The sequence below is a fragment of the Myotis myotis genome, unplaced genomic scaffold (genome assembly GCF_014108235.1).
Source record: "Myotis myotis isolate mMyoMyo1 unplaced genomic scaffold, mMyoMyo1.p scaffold_m19_p_2, whole genome shotgun sequence".
In the NCBI taxonomy this organism is placed as follows: Eukaryota; Metazoa; Chordata; class Mammalia; order Chiroptera; family Vespertilionidae; genus Myotis; species Myotis myotis.
In genome coordinates, this window is record NW_023416324.1 from 31,784,230 (window position 1) to 31,801,912 (window position 17,683).

The 17,683-nt window shown below is 38.3% G+C and overlaps 1 protein-coding gene across 2 annotated transcripts in view; it reads left to right on the plus strand.

Annotated features, from left to right (window-relative positions):
- The first annotated feature begins 1,324 nt into the window (after window positions 1-1,324).
- The window catches only part of LOC118676431 (putative selection and upkeep of intraepithelial T-cells protein 1 homolog), a 53,710-nt gene continuing 37,351 nt past the window's right edge, over window positions 1,325-17,683 (plus strand). For both annotated transcript variants that reach the window (XM_036350329.1, XM_036350330.1), the window contains exon 1: window positions 1,325-1,472. The gene's annotated coding sequence lies outside the window, so the exon portion shown is untranslated. The remainder of the gene's footprint in view (window positions 1,473-17,683) is intronic.

The window sequence follows — 17,683 nt, forward strand, 5'->3', positions numbered from 1 at the left end:
AGCGAAGTACTGTATCTTGTTAGTTTAAGAGGGAAGCATGTTCCTTAAAACTCCCCAGCCACTTACCACAAACTAGTTTTACATATTTCAGCCAGAAGAAAGACTTACTTAAGAAAACCATTTCTGTGATTTCCATAAAAAGAAACTTTTCCCAACACTACTGGTCTCTTGCTCCACCACTGTATGTTTCCCATCAAAAGAAGAGAAGGTGTTATGGTTGGTTGGTGACAGCATTAGCCAAATTTTTTCTCAATTTGCTTGGAAATAATTTGTCAAAAGTCAGTATCCACAGGGATTCAATTTCTTTTCTAAACTCAGACCAGTGTAAAATCCTAGACAGTATATTTATTGTCCAAGCACCTATTTCTTTTCAGGTGGTCCCAGGAGGATAGGAGTGGTAAGGATGGGTAATTAGGAAGCCCATTTGAATTTTAAACTGAGCCAGCAATTTTATCAGTGATAAAGAGTTGTCATTTATTAGCCTTCTTAGACCCACTTGTCATCATCAAAACCTGCTTTACCTGTCTGAAATCTTAAAGTACATAATACTGATTTATGACCATATCTTTAGACCATCAGGCTTCCTCACACATTTTCCTACTATAGCTAGTCTTTTATCACATGAAGACATAACCCTAAACTCCCTCTATGCTTTGTCATGACATTAACCAATGCTGAATTGATCTCATTCCCAACAGGGCTCTGGACATGTGGAACAGGAACTATTGGTGGCTGTTGTGTGGAGTCTAATGGTCTTTATGCAGTAAAAATCTCTAATAAGTCACTGTTGAGAGACTGGAAGGTCCCGGATGGACACATGCAAGATACTGGTTCAAGCTTCAAATGGGGGAAATGTGTGTTTGAGTGTGACCATGTTATACACTGAGATGCCCTACAGTGTGAACCATGAGAGTCCCTGCTGGGCAAGCACAGTGCCCACCTCAGTGGCTGATGAGAAGTCACAACCTCACTCTGGACTCTAACTCACAAAATACCTCATCTCTGCTAACCTCTTGACCATAATTACCAATGGGTCAGATTCAAGTGTCTTCTTTGGACAAGTCCTTCTTTTTACCACAAATGTGAGAATTATTTTAATTTCCTAAGTATTTCAGAAGACAATGACAATTGATGTTACTTCCAATTACAGAAGTAAGAGAATTATCACAGACAAAAAAGTAAAATACAAAATTGAATTTGTAAGGTGATATTTGATGGGGGATTTTCTTCATTTAGGAGTTTGGCTGCTAGTTAGATGTACTTATGCTGCTGTTTCTGTTGCTGGTGGTGACTTGCCTTGGCTTGACTCGAGTCTGCTCAGTTGAATCACCACTGTGAGTGAGTGGTTGCCAGTGCAGTTCTGCCTTGCTTCGTTCTCTTTATGTAGCAGCAACATTATCAAGGTGGTGCTTTTAGGAACATCCAGGGAGCAAGGACTTGTTCAAATTTTGAATGGATTAAATCATATACATGTGAGTAGTCTAATCCTCTTCTTCCAATCTAGCAGTGGCCATTCTCAGGGTACATTCTGTAATTTGTTTTTTAAAAAAATCTAGTTTTTCTTATTATGTCGGCTCCTGTTCTGCTCTCAAAGGGAAATTTGCTACTGGCCTATTTAGGGAAAGCTCACTGGGGTAAATTGATTCCATGATGAGTTCAGAGGCACACAGTTTCTGGGAAAAGCAGATGGAGAAAATAAGTTTGCCTTCTCTTTTGTCTGATAGGTTACAGACACTAATAGAAATAGGACATGCAAGGAAATGTGTCCAGGTTCAGAATAAGAACAAGGGATACTCCTTTTTAAGACAATAATTCATTCTGATATTTCCTTTTGGTCAGTGTCATTTAAAAGGGTCTCCCTCGGATTTAGGGCGCTGCCATATTGAGACACTGAATATAGCAGCGCCCTAAAGATGCCACAGTGTGATGATTTAGAGACAGGACACATTCATGATCACCTAGTGGAGATGTATGAACAGATAATAAAGAAATATATAATATATAAAATATGTAAAAAATATATAATATATAAAACATGTAAAATAGGGGTCTGTTATCTATTTATTTATTTAGCTTCTTTTAAAAGTTTATTTTTCAATTTTATTTACATTCAATATTATTTTGTGTTAGTTTCAAATGTACAGCATAGGGGATAGATAATCATATACTTTATAGTGATCCCCTTGATATTTCCAGTACCCATCTAGCACCATGTACAGTTATTACAATGTTATTGACTGTATTCTCTATGATGTACTTTACATCCCCATGACTGTTTTGTGACTACCAATCTGTACTTCTTAATCCCCTCATGTTTTCACTTGTCCCACAAACCCCCTCCCCTCTGGCAGCTATCAGTCTCTTCTCTGAGTTATGAGTCTGTTTCAATTTTGTTTACTTATTTTGTTTTTTAGATTTCACATATAAATGAAATCATATGGAATTTGTCTTTCTTTGACTGACTTATTTCATTTAGCATAATACCCTCTAGGTCCATCCATGCAAATGGTAAGATTTCATTCTTTTTTATGGACGAGTATATATATATATATATATATATATATATATATATATATCCCACAGGTTTTTTATAACTTGTCTATTGATGGGCACTTGGGTTGCTTCCATATTTTGACTATTATAAATAACTAGAGGCCCAGTGCACAAAAATTTGTGCACTCGGGGGAGAGGGGGGTCCCTCAGCCCGGCCTATGCCCTCTCACAGTCTGGGACCCCTCGGGAGATAATGCCCTGCTGGCTTAGACCTGCTCCTGGGTGGCAGAGGGCAGGCCCAATCCCTAGGTGCAGCCCCTGGTTGGGCTCAGAGCAGGGCCAATTGGGGAGTTGGGGCGCTGCCCCATCATGCACAGAGCAGGGCAGATTGGGAGGTTGCGGTGCCATCCCCTGTCACGCACAGAGCAGGGCCAATCAGGGGGTTGGGGCGCTGCCCCCATCACACACAGAGCAGGGCCCATCAGGGGGTTGGGGCACCGCCCTCTATCACCCACAGAGCAGGGCCGATCAGGGGGTTGGGACGCCGCCACTCTCACACTCAGGGCAGGGCCGATGGGGAGGTTATGGCTCTACCCCATCACAAACAGAGCAGGGCCCATGGGGCAGGGGTTTGGGGAGCTCCCCCCTATCAGGCACAGAGCAGGGCTGCTCAGGGGGTTGGGGCCCCGCCCCCTGTCACACACAGAGCCGCAGGGTGATCAGGGGGTTTGGGCGCTGCCCCCTGTCACGCTGATCCCGGTGCCAGGAGGCATATTACCCTTTTACTATATAGGATAGAGGCCTGGTGCATGGGTGGGGCCGGCTGGTTTGCCCTGAAGGGTGTCCTGGATCAGGGTGGGGGTCCCCACTGGGGTGCCTGGCCAGTCTGGGTGAGGGGCTGAGGGCTGTTTTCAGGCTGGGAGTGACTGAAGTTCCCAACCGCTCCTTTTTTTCTTTTCTTTATTTTTTTTATTCTGGGCCAGCTTTACCTTGAGGCTTGGCTCCAGCTCTTAGGCCTCCGCGGCTGAAAGTAGGTTTCTGGCCTTTGCTTACAATGTTGCGAATCTGCTGGCTGAAGTCCAGCGGTATTTGTTACAATGTTTCTTAAACTGCCCACTCAGAGGCCTGCAGCCGCAGGCGGGGAACGTTGGTTTCTTCCAACGATCCTCCATCACTGAGGCAAGCAAGCCTCATGTTAGTTTCAAGCTGCCTGGCTGCTGGCCGCCATCTTGGCTGACAGTTAATTTGCATATCTCACTGATTAGCCAATGAAAAGGGTAGCGGTCATACGCCAATTACCATGTTTCTCTTTTATTAGTGTAGATGCTGCACTGAACAAAGGGGTTCATGTATTCCTTCAAATTAGTGTTTTGGGTTCTTCAGATATATACCCAGAAGTGGAATAACTGGTTCATAAGGCAGTCCCACTCTTAATTTTTGAGGACCCTCCATACTGTTTTCTGTAGTGACTGCACCAATCTGCATTCCCACCACTAGAGTACTGGGGTTCCTTTTTCTTTACATTCTTGTCAACACTTGTTTGTGGATTTATTGATGATGGCCATTCTGATACGTGTGAGGTGATATCTCGTTATGGTTTTAATTTGCATTCTCTGACAGTTAGTGTCTATTGACCATCTGGACATGTGTCTATTCAGCAGAGGTGTCTATTCAGGTTCTCTGTAAGGGCATGTTTTTTAGAATAGCAAATCTTTTGATCATATTTGACTTCCATTATTTCAACTACATTATTACCTAGTCTCTTCCCCACCCCCACTGCCAAAATTATGTGGAGTTTGCTTGAACACCTCTCCAGCAAGGGAATAATTGGGCATAACTATTATAGTCTTCATGTCAGTAACTAGTTATGAAGCTGTAAATAATATTTATAACTTTTTTCATTAACTAATACAGATTCCCCTTTATCTCACTTTAGAGCAGTGGTTCTCAACCTTCTGGCCCTTTAAATACAGTTCCTCATGTTGTGACCCAACCATAAAATTATTTTCGTTGCTACTTCATAACTGTAATGTTGCTACTGTTATGAATCGTAATGTAAATATCTGATATGCAGGATGGTCTTAGGCAACCCCCATGAAAGAGTCGTTCGACCACCAAAGGGGTCGCGAGCCACAGGTTGAGAACCACTGCTTTAGAGAATCAGAGTTCTTTACCTGTTAGGGGACTCTAATCTTCATTCCTAAAGCATTTGAGTCTTTAGTGGTCTTGCCTTTATTCATAACTGTGGTCTTTAATTAACATCTACTACTGAATTTGAAGTAATTAGATGTGTTCAAAAGAATCCCCTGGATTCCAGGCATAGTCTTCTCTGCCTTGAGAGTGTCTATTACCCTTTAATAACTGGATTTCAATACATTTTTGTCTATTGATTCAGTAATATAAGAAGCCCAAATTTGCCAAGTGGCAGTCTCAACTTCCATGTTACCAGGGAAATATTGCTTACATTTGTGAAGTTATTCCTCCCTTGAGAAGACCTTTAAAGTGACAGAACTCAAAATTATGGAAATGGGGAGCAAGGATTCAGTGAATGGATTATTGGGTATGATAGTAAGAGAACCTCTCCCACTTTTGTCTCTCTAGTCTTGAACCCATGCATTTTGGCAATTGAATTAAAAAGCACCACATATAAATCATTGATTCAAAGATAGACTGATTCTTATGGGGTAGTGTTACAGCCTTGCAGATGGTGCTTTCCAGCAAGCACCATACCTGAGTCTTCAATAGGACATGGCAATGACCCAGAAGGCCAGCTGCTTCTGTGTAAAGGAATATATGGTGTGATCCATCAATTTCATAAGTAGGAGCTCATTACTGTACTTTTAAAAAAATATATTTTATTGATTTTTTACAAAGAGGAAGGGAGAGGGATAGAAAGTCAGAAACATCAATGAGAGAGAAGCATCAATCAGCTGCCTCCTGCACACACCCCACTGGGGATGTGCCCGCAACCAAGGTACATGCCCTTGACCGGAATCGAACCTGGGACCCTTGAGTAGGCCAAAGCTCTATCCACCAAGCCAAACCGGTTAGGGCATTACTATACTTTTTTATGGTAAAATTAGTTCCTGAACCAGAAACCATTTTGTGTGGAACACCATGACAACAATAAAGCATTGTTATAAATTTGTTCTTAGTGAATCTGGCAGAAGCACTGCAGCCAAGGAAGGCAAATGCATATACGGGATAATTATCCAACCCAGTAAGGACAAATTGTCCTTTTCACTATGGTGGCAGAGGTCCAATATAATCAATTAGTGGAGAATGGTTTCTCATCCAGAGGAATACTTGAAAACATGGGGCTTAATGTTTAACCCCTGCCATTGGCAATTGGGCAACCAGTGATGTCAGTAGGCAGAAACTGTGGGGAGGGAAAATCCATCTTGTTGAGCTCATGCATAGACCTCATCACAGAACCACAGCTGCTTTGAATATAAGCCCATTAAACAAACACTAGTGTTGCTCACAAGAAAAAGTTGATTTACATCCACAGAATGGGGCACCTGGTCCACTTGACTACTGAAGGCTTTCTTTGCAATAGGCAACCTTGAATAACTATGCAAAGAATTTATGAATATTTCTATAGATTGTGCTCATTGTGAGTGGTACAGTCACACAAAAACTTTACTAGACTGCCTGTCATTAATCTTCCTACTTCATCTATTTCAAGGTTCTGACCAGTTGGCCAGTCTAACAGTTGTTGTTATGAGCCAGTGCAGATCTTTATGGTCACCTAGTGTCTCATTATGAGGCATCTAGTCTCGATCAGAGCCCAGGGATAAGCCAGACGCTGATTCTCTCAAGGAAAAAAGTTAATTGCTGAAGATGGTCTGCCTTTTTTTTTTTCAAATCTGTAGAAATTTACGTGGTTATTCTTGAAAATGAGAGACTCAATCTGATTTCAAAGCTCAATATACACTAATCAGGACAATATGGCTATTGATGTAAAGATACACAAATATATATATACCTAAGCGACCGTCACACCCGAAACAACTGAATGGATGAATGAACAAGCTGCGTGGGGTGACCAGGCTGCGGGGGGGGGGGGGGGGGGGCGGGGGGAGTTAGGGGAGACCAGACCAGCAGGTGGGATAGTTGGGGGTGACCAGGCCATTGGGGGGCAGTTAGGGGTGATCATGCAGGCAGGCAGGTGAGCAGTTAGGAGCCAGTGGTCCCAGACTGTGAGAAGGATGTCCGACTGCCGGTTTAGACCCGATATGGGATCGGGCCTAAACCGGCAGCTGGACATTTCCTGAGGGGTCCCGGATGGGAGAGGGTGTAGGCTGGGATGAGGGGACCCCACCATGCACGAATTTCATGCACTGGGCCTCTAGTAGATTAATAAAAGATAACAGAGTCCATAAATAGACGCAGATTTTCTGCACTTTGAACCTTTATCAAAAATTGGTTATCAATATATAAATCTATCCCTCTGTCGATACAACACTGTTCTGATTAGTATAGCTTTCTAATACAACTGGAGATTAAATAGGGTTGGGTCTTCAACTTTGTTATTTTAAAAAAATTATTGGACTTTTCCTATATAATTTTGATGTATTATATAATTTCCTCAAAACAACATGCATGGATTTTGGGGTTAAGCTTAGTTTATAAATAAATTTCAAAGTATGGACTTATAAGCAATACTGAGTCTTAATATATCTCTCTACTCAGGTGGGTCTTCTTTAATTTCTAAGATGTTTTGGAATTTTCATTGTAACAATTCTATACTTATTTTATTAAATTTATTTGGATATGTTTAGTTTTTATGTTATTATAAACTGCATTTTTTAAATTCAATTTTATAATTATAATTTATAGTATCTGAAATAAAATTTATTTTATTTATTGGTGTTATTTCCTATAGTCTTATTATATTTATTTATTAGTTTTAGGGTTTTGTTTTTATGTAGATTCTGTGGTTTTTTCTATACATATATTCATGTCATCAGTTAATAAAATAAGTGTTACATTTTTTTTCTGATCTTTATGCCTTTACTCTTGTCTTCTTGCACTGAATTGGATAAGTACAATGTTAAATAGAAGTAGTAACAACAGACATACTTGCTTTAGGCTCTAGCTAAGAGGTCCTCAAACTACGGCCTGCGGGCCACATGCAAATACAAATATTGTATTTGTTCCCGTTTTGTTTTTTTACTTCAAAACGATATGTGCAGTGTGCATAGGAATTTGTTCATAGTTTTTTTTTTAAACTATAGTCTAGCCCTCCAACGGTCTGAGGGACAGTGAACTGGCCCCCTGTTTAAAAAGTTTGAGGACCCCTGCTCTAGCTTAACAGAAAGTGTTTAACATTTCATCATTAAGTATGACATTAGCTGTAGGTTTTCTGTAGATACCTTTTATCACACTAAGAGAGTTTTATTCTATTTATATTTTGAGAAATTTTATTATGTGTTGAGTTTTGTGAAATAATTTTTTCTTCGTTTGTTGAGATGATCATATAATATTTGTCATCTATTTTGTTAATGATGTAAATGTTCTGTTCCACTTTTTTTTTTCACCTTTTCTTCTAAGTTCAGTTTGGATTCTAGTTTTCACTCTTCAAATTTTCTGACCCCTTTTTTTGTGGTGTCCTATCTGTGGTCAAAGCATTTAAACTAACTATTTTTTTTTTTAAATCTCTATTATTGAAAGTATTACATATATCCCCCTTTTCCCTCTAAATTAACTCTTTCTATATAATATCCTGTATTTATTTTTTTTCTTTTTTTTATATACTTTATTGATTTTTCACAGAGAGGAAGGGAGAGAGATAGAAAGTTAGAAACATCGATGAGAGAGAAACATCGATCAGCTGCCTCCTGCACATCATCGATGAGAGAGAAACATCGATCAGCTGCCTCCTGCACATCTCCCACTGGGGATGTGCCCGCAACCCAGGTACATGCCCTTGACTGGAATCGAACCTGGGACCTTTCAGTCCGCAGGCCGACGCTCTATCCACTGAGCCAAACCGGTTTCGGCCTGTATTTATTTTTTAATGTTTTTTTTGTTTGTTTGTTTGTTTTTTGTTGTTGTTTGTTTTGTTTTTGTTTTTTTTTTAATATATTTTTTATTGATTAAGATATTACATATGTGTCCTTGTCCCCACGTTACCCTCTACCCCCCCCCCCCCGCTCATGCCCTCACCCCCCGTTGTCCATGTCCATTGATTAGGCCTATATGCTTGCATATAAGTCCTTTGGTTGATCTTTCCCCCTTACCCCCACCCTCCCCTACCTTCCCTCCAAGTCCCGACAGTCCAATCAATGCCTCTCCATCTCTGGATCAGTCCTTGTTCATCAGCTTATGTTGTTCATTATATTCCACAAATGAGTGAGATCATGTGGTATTTATCCGCTCTCCAGTTCCAACCATGCTGTGGCAAATGGTAAGAGTTCCTTTTTCTTCTTCCTCTTCTTAAAGAATACCTTTCAGCATTTCATATAATGCTGGTTTGGTGGTGATGAACTCCTTTAGCTTTTTCTTATCCGTGAAGCTCTTTATCTGACCTTCTATTCTGAATGATAGCTTTGCTGGATAAAGTAATCTTGGTTGCAGGTTCTTGCTATTCATCACTTTGAATATTTCTTGCCAGTCTCTTCTGGCCTGCATGGTTTCTGTTGAGAAATCAGCTGACAGTCGTATGGGTACTCCCTTGTAGGTAACTGACTGTCTTTCTCTTGCTGCTTTTAAGATTCTCTCTTTATCTTTTGCTCTTGGCATTTTAATTATGATGTGTCTTGGTGTGGTCCTCCTTGGATTCCTTTTGTTTGGGGTTCTCTGCGCTTCCTGGACTTGTAAGTCCATTTCTTTCACCAGGTAGGGGAAGTTTTCTGTCATTATTTCTTCAAAAAGGTTTTCAATATCTTGCCCTCTCTCTCCTTCTGGTACCCCTATAATTCTGATGTTGGTACGCTTGAAGTTGTCCCAGAGGTTCCTTACACTATCTTCATATTTTTGGAATCTCTTTTCTTTTTTCTTTTTCGGTTGGGTATTTTTTGTTTCTTTGTATTTCAAATCTTTGACTTGATTCTTGGGATCCTCTTGTCTGCTGCTGGATCTCTGTAAATTATTCTTTATTTCAGTCAGTGTATGCTTAATTTCTAGTTGGTCCTTTTTCATGTCCTCCATGGTCTCACTATACTTATTGAGGGATTCATTAAATTTATCGGCGGTTTCCATAAAATTCTTGAAAAACCTTATAACCGTGGCCTTGAACTCTATATCCAATCGTTTGCTTTCCTCCATTTCTGCCATTTGTGACCTGTTTCTTTGTCTCCGCATTTTGGCAGCTTCCCTGTGTTGATAGAGTGGCCCTGTGCGCCAGGTGTCCTGTAGGGCCCAGTAGCTCAGCCTCCCCAGTTACCTGGGGTGGACACTCTTGGTGCACTCTTGGTGCCTTGGTTGTTGTAGAATCACTGGGAGGAATTGACCTCCAGGCCAATTGGCTGTGAGAATCAGCTGTGTCTAAAGTGGGAGAACTTCTGTGCTGAAGACACCCTTCTGGGGCAAGACTTGCTTCAGTGGGGCTTTGGTGCTCACTGAGTCTGCTCCCTGAGTGTGTCCCTTATGGATCTGAGGAGTTGCAATCTGGGTGGTCCCCCTCTGACCACTGGGTACAGTGGCTCCTGGATCCAAGGAGGTGCTAATTCAGCCTCTGCCTGAGGCCACACAGCAGGAGCCACGAAGAGGCTCAGCTGTGAAGCAATGCAAGCCGCTGCGGGGCCTTGGGCCTTCTCTTGGAAGTTCCGGGTCTGCCTGGTTCGGCTGCAGTTAGGTACATTCACATGCAAAAGCCTCTGCCGCAGCCTGGGTGGGGCGGGGTCTCAGGGAGTCAAAGGGCGGAGAAAGCAGCTATGGCCGATTCTCCGCCCGGAGTCGCGCGTCTCAGTGTCCCGGTAACGGCTGCAAGCACCTCTGAGGGAAAGCCGCCCTCAAGTTCGCCCGCTGCCGGACAGACCAGCCTCTCCCCGTATGAGTCCTGGGTCCCCAGAGACTTCCCGGAACCGGAGTTCAGAGCCCTCGGGAGCTTGTGATTCAAAAAGACAGCCACGTCCTCAGGCGCCACCCCCTTTCCTCGGGCGCGAGCCGCCGTACCTCTGCACTTCACCTCCACAGCGCCTCTGGCTCTCAGCGTGCTTTTCTTTCCTTCTAGTTGTAGAATTTACACTCAGCCAGCCTTCCTGTTGTACTGGATGATATTTGCTCAGTCCTTTGCGGTAATTTTCAATTGTTGTGTGAGGCGACAATTTCCTGGTGTTTACCTATGCCGCCATCTTAGTTTTCCCTCTATTTTTTAATGTTTTAAACAGTGTCTGTAATACTGAAGAAATTTTCCATCTGTTCACTCATATTGTCACTTTTCTAACTAGATATTTTATTGTATTTTATTATATTTTCTTAAAGTTCTTGAGTGGTAAATCAAATATATAAGCCATCTCTATGTCTGCTTCTACTGACTCTTTCCTCTCGTGATGTGTCACATGTTATTGCTTGTTCATATCTGGTAAATTTTATTGCATATCAGACAATGATGTGCTAATTCTAAGTACTGAATGCTAACTCTAATCATAAAAAGATATGTTTCTCCTTTTGTCAGGCTTCTAATATGGGGGACTAAAGTAACCTAATTTGTAGTTGACCTGCATGATGGCAATCTCAGCTTTTGTTTCATTTAGTTTCACTACTTACTTGAAGTGTTTTGGGCATGGGATCAGAATTTCCTTTAAAAGGAATCTGGGAGCAAGTTGTATGAGATATCTTTATGCTCTACAACCCAGTTGTCATCTTCCTGATCTCTGAGACATCTTTCTCTGATTTATATTTAAACTACCAGCTTTTTGGTTCACTGAGGAATTCTTTTTGCTCTCTAGTCATAATTTAGTGGTTCCCATTTCTTAGAAGATCTTTCAATGCCCTATTTCTCTGCCCCAAGCTGTTAGAAGGCCAGTACAATGCTATTGATGAATGAGTCTCTTGGAAGAATTTCTCTCATATTTTCTACCTTTCCCTCACTCTTCAGCAACCACTGTCTTGTACTTGAGGAACATCCTGCATGCCTCAGGTGATCTCTCTCACCTCTTATGCCTTGTCCCCAGTCTTTCGTATGCTACTCTCATGCGCTGATTGAATTCCCATGGGAAAGAGTTGGTGTTATATTCAGACTTGCTCTGTGGCAAGAGCTAATCAGCTCAGCCCATATACGACTGTTAAAAGTTTAATTTATTTTGCCCATGGTAAATTTCCCTCCTCTGAAAATTCCACCAGAGATGAAGAAGCTAGAAACAGGTCTTTATTCAACTAGATTTTTTCCCCTGGAATTTAGTTCATTTGGTTTCTTTGAATTCTTAGCTCTCTCTTGGGCTTTAAAAAGCTATAATTTCATAGTTTATCAACATTCTCATTTTTAGGGTGGGAATAACAGTCTTTTATTACCTAAAAATTGAAACAATTTTCAACTTTTATCAATGTCTCAAAAATAGTACAAAGAATAAATATGCCCAGAGACTCCATAAAGTTTTATTATTTGTCCTAATAAAGTTCTTTTTAGCAGAAGAACCCAATCCAAGATTATACATAGTATCTACTTTTCAGATCTCTTTAGTCTTCCTAAATCTGGAAAATTTCTTTAAATTTGCTTTCACTTTAGTGACCTGGGCATTTTTTATAATTATAGGACATTCATTTTGTAGAACACTCTTCAGTTTAGATTGGTGTGATTTTTCTCCTTGATTAGACTCAAGTTATTACTTTAGGCTGAAATACAACATAATTAATCCTATGTTATTCTCATTGCATTATGACTGGTAGAATATGATGTTGTTTTATCCTATTTCTGGTAGGAACTATGATCACTTGATTAAAATGTTGTCTTCCATATTTCTCCATTGCAAAAATAAATTTTACATATTTCCCTCATTTTTATTGATAACTATTTTGTTGGGGAGATTGTTTGGAATTATGTAAAACCTCATTTCTCTTTCTACTTTTACCTACTAAGGTTTAGTATTCATTACTGTGACTTATCAAATTAATTATGAGGATGATAGTTGAAATGGGTGATTTTCTAATTTCCTCATTCCTACTTACTTATTAGTTGGTATTTAACTGTAAGAAAAAATATTATTTATTTATTATTTATTTATTTATTTATTTATTTATTTATTTATATGTTTATATCAGTTTGAACTCATGGGTTTCTATTTTAGTCAACAGATATAATCCATTACTATATTATCTACTTTGAAGCTCAAATTGCCCCAAGTTAGCCAGTGGGAGTCCTGAATTCTGTGTCTCCATCATATATTAATTTAAGGCTCATCTTGTTTGTGTGTTTGTTTTTACACTATGACTCTGGAATTAGTTAGTTGTCTAAAGAACTGTGGTTCCATTGAGAATGGAGTGGTATTTAGAGACCAAGAACTGGGCGTTATATATACTCAATGCTACTGAAATGCTGGTACTCCTAGGCCCTCTATCTACCTATACATATTAAAATCCATGCCTTAAAACCAATTATTCTAACTCTAACAAAGTCATAGAATCTATTCTAGTTTTCTTTCCATATTTGTAGCTTCTTTCTTATTCTGTAAAAATCCTGGCTCCTGTTATTCCATTATTTGTTGTTTTTTTAAAGTTTTGACTGATTTTACTATGAGGTAATGATAAGCAAGTTGTTCTGGAAGGTTATGTATATATACAGTGGGGCCTTGACTTACGAGTGTCCCGACTAACGAGTTTTTTGAGATACCAGCTGTCTCTCAGCCGATTTTTTGCATTGAGTTGATAGAGTAATTTGAGTTAACGAGCTCCTTAACAAGCTCAGTCTCAGAACGAATTAAACTCGTAAGTCAAGGCCCCACTGTATATATTTTTAGTATTAGTTTGTTCCTTAAATGTTTGATTTGTTTAAATTCACTAGTAAAGTTATATGGACTGTTAGTTTTCTGTGTAAAAATATTTTAATTATAAATGCTATTTTTTTAATAAAAATGCACTATTTATATTTCTTATTTTTTGTGTCAGTTTTATTTCTAAATAGTTGTCCACTTAACGTACATTGTGAATTTATTGTCATAAAATGTTAAAAATCTTTATTTAATTTCTACCCAAATACCTCCTTTACACAAATGATATTGGCAATTTGCTTTCCCACATTCTCTTTTGCTGTTTTACAAAAGCTATATCAATTTTGTTAATCTTTTCAAAAAACCATCATTTAATTGATTTTTCTCCATGTTAATTTTCTATTTCATTGATTTCTGTTCTTGTTTTTATTTAAATTCTTCTACCTTCTAAAAGTTTGTTATGCTTCTGTTTTCCAGCTCCTTAAGGTAGAAGCTTAGACATGAATTTAATCCTTTAATTTTTTTTTCACATAGGCATTTAAAACTACAGTTCTCTATCTAAACTCTGCTTTAGCTGCACCCTACATATGTCGAAGTGCTGTGTTTTAATTCTCATTTAGTTCATAATATTTTCTAATTTCTCTTCTGAATTCTTTTTTGATACATGGGCTATTTGGTAATGCATTGTTTAAATTTCAGTCATTTGACTATTTTCTAGATTAAAATAGATGGTTTCTATTTTACTTTACTGAAGTAAGAGGACTTATTCTCTAGGATTTTAATTGCTTGTAGTTGATTGTGACTTGTTTTATGTGTTTTATCTGTCTTGGTGTATGTTCAGTTTCTGGGTATAATCTTCTATAAATATAATGTTAATTTTTAATAGGATTTTAAGTCTTCTTTATCCTTATTGATTTCAGTTTACTTGTCCTATAAATTACTGAAAGAGGAGCATTAAAATCTGCAACTATAGTTGAGGATTTGTCTATTCCTTTTTTTAGTTTGGTCAGTTTTTCTTCATGTCTTTTGAATCTAATTAGGAGCATACATTATTATGATTGCTATGTTTTCTTGATGAGTTATATTTTCATCTTATGAAGTGTTCCTCTTTATGTCTGCTAATACTTTATTCTGAAGACTGTTGTCTGACAGTAATATAGTAAGGTATTAATTGATGTTTGCTGTTGAGATGATATATCATTTTCAAGATTTTACTTTTAATCTTTGTGTCTTTATATTTAATGTGTCCCATCTTTATCCATTGACAAAATGAACTCTGAGAAACATTCTCTTACATGTCTACCTGGGCATCTGTGAAAGAGTTTCTTCCAAATATCTCCTTAGTATATAACAAATACACAAATCCTTAATGTAATGCTAAATTAAGAGATTATATTCCAAAATAGATGAATTTATGTTCACTCCTACCTATTGTAAATGTTTGCTCCTATTGTCCCAAGCTTCATCAATATTCAATATTATTCAACTTCTTTATTTTGCTCATTTGATGGGTGAAAAATTGCATTTACTTGATTAGTAGTGAGATTATGAATTTCTTTATACAGATTTATCTATTTGGTTCTACCCTTTGGTGAATTTCTTATTCACACAATTTATTTATTATTATCATTTTTTAAGATATATTTTTATTGATTTCAGAGAGGAAGGGAGAGGAAGAGAGAGATAGAAACATCAATAATGAGAGGGAATCATTGATTGGCTGCCTCCTGCACGCCCCCTACTGGGGACCGAGCCCACAACCCCAGCATGTGCCCTTGAGCAGAATTGATCCTGGGACCCTTGAGTCCGTAGTCTCACGCTCTGTACACTGAGCCAAACCTGCTAGGGCCTTATTCACACAACTTAACAATTTATTTGTTATTAGCATAGATATTTAATTTAAAGTTGTAAAATTAATTTTCCTATATGGTTTGTACTGTGTGGACTTATTAAGAAATCCTTTTCACTCCAATGTCACAAGACACATTATCCTGAGTTTTTAATTACTTTTTTTTTCATAGAGTGAGCTATTTTCTTCAGGAATCCATCCTTGTTCAACTGATATATGGTTCTACCTGTTTTAGTCACAGTTGTGGCAGGAAACAAAAAGCAGATTCAGATTAAATTCTGAATATAATCAAATGAAGAAAATGTTTATTCAAGAGTAACTGGAATTAAGTGAGCTAAGAAGATCCTCAAGGTCTGGCTAATGATGAGTTATCTCCCCTCATCATTAACAACGAAAGACAAAATAGTGTTGCCAAAGCCTGAGAGATCCAGGCCTTGGGTGATGGGCCATGAGCTGGATCTGTAGTTGTAGAAAATGAGCCCATTGACTGAAGTGTGGGCCAAAACAAAAGGGAGCAGGAAAGAGATAGTCTGGCCTCTTCTCAATGTTTTTTTTTTTATAAATATGTCTTTTTAAATTGATTTTTAGAGAGAGAAAAAAGGAGAGGGATAGAGAGATAAAACATAGATGAGAGAGGACCTTCATCATGAGAGAGTTACATCATTGATCAGCTGTCTCCTGCATGTCCCCTACTGGGGATCAAGCCCACAACCTGGGCATGTGCTCTGACCATGAATCAAACCAGCGATCTCTTGGTTCCAGGGTCAATACTCAACCATTAAGCCACACCCAGCTGGGCCTTTTTCCAACCTTTAGTCCCCTATCCATGCCCTCCATAGGCAATAAAGGAAAGGATCCCAAATTATTGAGTTGGTAGAGGTCAGCTATGCAAGCTACAGAGGAAGGAAAAGAAGGGTAAGAATGGATCTTAAGGGACAAATGGAGAAAGACCAGCTTATACCACATCTATCAAAAGCTGCAGGTAGTGTTTTTGACTCTCTATTCTGTTTCATTTGGATTTGAGTTTTCTAATACCAGGACTACTCTGTGTGTGTGTGTGTGTGTGTGTGTGTGTGTGTGTGTGTATTTTCTTCTACTATAGTTAATTAATATGCAGTAGAATGAATTTAAAAACTTTGTTGTTCTATCATTATCTTAGCTATTAGTAAACATTAATTCTTTCCCATGATTTTGAGATTAAACTATTTTATTATTTCTAATATTCTGTTAGCACTGTATTATAACTATAGTGAATCTATATATTAATATGAGACAATTTAAAATTTTAATATTTTTCCTCCCTGAATATTATGTAGTTATTCAATTATTTAGGTATATAAAACATTTTTAAAACTCCAAAGAGAGCTCGCACATTATTTAAATTAATTTAATTAAGCTGGAGGAAAGGGGTACTATTTAAAAAATTATTTGTGTTTATCATCTTATCACTTTCTATGTAAATTATATCATTCACATTTATTAATTTTTCTTCATTTATAATACTGCTACACTGACATCTTTATTTTCTAATTGTGTTAGATAAAAATTTTACTTAAAGAGAAAAATGCCAAATAATTTTCCTTATTAAATATACTTTTTATGGAGATCTCTATAGGTAGCCTTTATCAACATAAAGGTGATCCTTTATATTTCCATTTTCAAAGATTATACCCATTATTTAAATCTTCCCAGATACAATATTCCTAAGATACTTTATTGTGAGTTTTTCATCATAGAAAATTTAAGTGATTCAATCTTATGATACATAATAAAAACATTGTTTTATGCTCTATTTTCAAGGAGAGGCAAGTCAAGTTAAAGCTTGTCCTTGAGAATTGTTGTTGAATCCTGATGGCAAAAGTGAGTTTGAACAAAGTCCTACTCACTGGGTGGGGTTGCCACCTTCAGATTTTTCTGTGAGGGGATGTGCTTTCATCTTAGACTAGAAAAATAAGCTGTTGTACACAGGCGTTCATTGGGGTGTATGTTGTATATGTGTTTAAGGGTGTGTGAGGAGGATATCCAAAATATCTGGAGGAATCAGGTCTTTAACAATCTCAAGAAACTGACCTACCAGTCTTGAAATGTGTGCCTTTGGCTTTCTTTGATCATGTTTAAGAAAATCATAGAGGTAAATACTGAATAGCTATAAACAGTATTTATAATATATTTGTATTAAAGAATAACAAGCTGAACAACCATGTAACTGCAACCCAAACCCATTTAAGAAAAAAAAAAAAAAGACATGACAGTTTCATCATTAAACAAGATGAAAGAAGACCAAAGGCGGGTTTCCAAGGCAAGTGGGACAGCTTTGTAAACCCAAGGAGCCAGGCTCCTTCTGTCTTACTTGGTGCTCTGCCAGCTTCTGCCTCTGACCTCCACTTCAAGATTCAAGGTATATATGAAGTCTAGCTGTCAGATGACATTCAGTCTGACTCCAAGGAGGAAGAGAGGAAGGTGTGCCTCC